At 41.3% G+C, this 3705-nt stretch overlaps 1 pseudogene; it reads right to left on the reverse strand.

Annotated features, from left to right (window-relative positions):
* Positions 1 to 1526: 1526 nt before the first annotated feature.
* LOC113633496 (14 kDa phosphohistidine phosphatase-like) lies at positions 1527 to 2117 on the reverse strand (annotated as a pseudogene).
* Between the last annotated feature and the right edge of the window lie 1588 nt (positions 2118 to 3705).

Below are 3705 nucleotides of genomic sequence, written 5' to 3' on the forward strand. Positions count from 1 at the left end.
CACATGACAACTGTGAAAATTAAACGAGATAAAAAATGTAAAGCATCTACTACAGTGCTTGCATGTAAAAGCTTTTTAACAAATGATAGCTATTTTAATTACGAGCAAATGTAAGAAAAAGTAAATTCATCCAGTCCAAAAATGCTTATTAAGTGCCTATTAACTGCCAAATATTTTATTAAGCTCTGGAGGGAGGTAAAAAGGCGAAGGTGACATGGTCTTCTAATGGGGAAAAAGAATAAACATCCTCAACAGAATATGTTGTAGGTAGTGCAATGGCAGACATCAGCCCAGGGAGACGTGTATTCCTAGGAGGGAAGTGATGATCCTGGATGAGCATCCTAAAGAAGAGAGCTGATTAGGAGGAAAGGAGGATGAAAGGTGCTCCTGGCAGAAGCATGGAAGAGTTTGGTGATTTGGGAAACTGCAAATAGTTCATCAGTATAGTTGGAATATGGACTGGGACTAGGGAGATGAGTCAGAGAAGGAAATAGAAAGGTAAGTAGGGGTCTCTCCTGATGGCCTTTGTGGCTGAACTAAGGAGTCTGGGATCCAACGTGAGGGCTGTGAGTGGCTGCTGATGAGTTTGAAGCAGAGGAGCAACATGAGCAGATTTAAGTTTTAGAAAAATCACTCCAAAGCACTTCCATCGTCCTGGATTTAAATAACACTGAAAACAAAGGCAGAACCACCATAGTAGAAGCCCATGTTTTACTCAAGAAGTATGCTCCCCTCTTCTTAATTCTGTAACATAAATGTCATGCTGAAATAATCCCAACGGTGCTGGGGTAATGAAAAAAACATTTTAAACATAAAATGTCTTTTATTGTGGGCTTCTTGACTTCTTAAAAAACAAAATTATACATCTTCAAAGATGATTAAAATGAAACTCTAGAATCCCTACACATGCTCTGCATCTATGGTCTTAACACTACATGCACCCCTAGTAATCACAGGTCTGACTGAAAATGACTTAATAAATAAAAATTTTATTTAATGTAAAATGCTTAGTCTTCCAGGGATTAGTGTAGAGCTATGTTTACACTGAACTCTATAAATGTTACTGACAATTTAAATTATAAAATCTTAAAATTCTCAATTTTGTAAAATACTTTAGTACTTCCTCACATATATGTCACATTGCCATTTTTAGGATGCTGACAGGAAATTTAATTTTTGAGAAATTATAAAAGAATTTAATGAACTGAATTATAATTAAAGGTATCTGCTGTATCATACATACAATGAAATATTAGATAAAAATGTCAGATATTGGTTATTGAAGCCTCTATTTCTTATGTGGACAAACTGTCCAGACAGATCATATAGAAAAGACATGCTCCAGCCAGCACCCTGCTCTGAATTGCCCTGTTTCATTCTTGTACTTTGCCATCTATCTTTTGTCCCTTAATTTTTTTTTTTCTTTTTTTTTCAGGGACCAGTGGAGGTGATGATGCTTTTAATTCTCCCTAGAGAGGTAACCCCAGGCACTGAGGCTTGGCCAGGGCGGCAAGGTGCTAGGGGGTGCAGCCCAACCCCTTGGGAGGTGGCCTTGAGGGCAGAGTTCCAGTGGGCTGCTGGAGACGGCCAGCCTTGGGTGGGCCTCAGTAGCCGTCGTCGGCCCAGGTAACCTCGTAGTCAGGGTACCTGGCTTTGATCTTCTCAGTGGAGATGGAGTGCTGGGCACGACCGTGTAACCCATGGAGTAGCCGTACACGTGGACCTTCTTGCCCTGGCTCTGGTGGGAGATGCACCCACGTCCCAGGCACTCGCAGTCATAGCCCTTCTGCATCTCGCCTGATACCTCGTCTGTAGATGTCGGAGTGGTACTCCGCCCACTTGTAGCCGCTCATGATCTCTTTGCTCTCCCTGGCCAGGGCCCCGGAGGGCAGCACCGCATGGACTCGAATCAGAACATACTTGAAGACGCTGTCGCAGTCGATGTCCACGTCAATGATCTGGGCGAGGTTCGCTGCTGCCATGTTCCCAGAGTGTGCTCGCCCCTGTGGCCCGCATCCCTTCCCCACGCGACCTGGGGTATCCCTTAATGTTGGCTTCCACTTGTGTAGTAGACAATGAGGTAATCTCTTCAACATCTATCCCACCTCCTGACGCCGTGCATCAGCCATTTGGTGTAAGGAACTGACCTAGACATGTGAGGCAGGCCCTGATAAGTCTGCCTCAATCAATACAATCTGATCCTTTTTGGCCTACAATTGGTCTAGGACCTAATGCTTAAACCAATCAGCACATGGCATTCCTTTAGAAACAGACTGGTTTAGGAATAGGCACATGACTGTTCCTAGGCCAACAAGACATGCTAAGAAGATTGTTTGGAGGCTTCTAGGAAAAGTTTCCTCGCTTATAAGTGAGTCATTAGAAGAGATGGCTTTTTTTTTTTTTAAACAAAGAAGCATGTAGCTTCAATTGTTACTACCACCCTACGAATATGAGAAAACCACTTTAGGATAGAACTGATGTTATCCTGGGTCCTTGGTGATGTTGTTGAACTGAGTTTTAACCATATCTGAAGCCCAGTCTACGTCTGGACTTCCAGTTGTCTGAACCAGTAAATTTTCCTACTGTTTAAGCCACCACTTTCAGTTGGGTTTCTGTTATTTGCAGCTGAATGTATTCTAAAAGATGCAATTCTCTACCACTTTTGCCTACCACCTTTGTTTCTAACCTGATGTACCCATTGGCTATCTTTCTTAGCGTTAACCATCAGCACTCTTCTATCTAGACATTTATAGTGAACATTTTAGTTGTCTACCCAATACCTGGGCCTAGCTTCTTCCACTGGACATTATGTAGGATAGGTTGCATGAACCTGGTGCAGCCACGGGAGAAGCTAGCCTGAAAACAAAGTTGATATGCTTAAAATGACAAAACAGAAAAATGGAAAAAAATCCGAGGCCTTGATAATGTCATTTAACTGATGGAACACTATTTTCAGCCTTCTTATTATCTGAATAACAAATATTCTCACTGTTTAAGATAATCTGAGTTGGGATATTCTGTTGTTTGAATTTGAAAACAACTGAAGTATTGTAGTAGTGTCTAGTATTAGGAGAAATGGTAGTAAGAATGAGAATGTCAGTAAATGTTGACTACGTCTTATGGTTTTCACTAAAAACGTATAACAAAAATGGAAGCTTAGGCTGAAAACAGAGAAGGACGTGGGAGGCAGTAGTAGGAGATAAACTTAGTTGCCAAAGTTTCTCCTATAGATGTCCTGCTAAATAACTTACATTGGACAAAGGCACCTAGTTTTATGTCAAATATAGGTTTACAGAAGGGGCTTCTCTATCTACATTCATTGTTTTCAATTACACTAGCAACAAAGGTCATCAAAATGTGAACTAGGAGAATGGGCAGATCTCAGAGAGATGTTTATGGCTAGAAGACTGAAGTGCTCAGACCCAAAGACTATGTCTAGTTGGACTCTCTGACCGTATTTACTGATTTGTAGAATTAGCCAAAAGAAATCAGAATCCACTAAGTCTCTTAGGGAATTGACTATCAAAGAAATTCTAAGCCTGGCCAATCCACAGCAATGAGCAATTCTGTGATAGTTCAATTCCTTAGGCACCCTCCCAGCACCCCAAACTCACACTAACAAAAAGTGCTAAACTATCTAATACCTGTTTCAAATGTAGCCATAGAAGACAATGAACAAGGAAGATGTTCCCAAAAGAACAGAAC

The sequence above is a fragment of the Aethalodelphis obliquidens genome, unplaced genomic scaffold (genome assembly GCF_003676395.1).
Source record: "Aethalodelphis obliquidens isolate GAN/ISIS:26980383/991018 unplaced genomic scaffold, ASM367639v1 scaffold40, whole genome shotgun sequence".
NCBI lineage: Eukaryota > Metazoa > Chordata > Mammalia > Artiodactyla > Delphinidae > Aethalodelphis > Aethalodelphis obliquidens.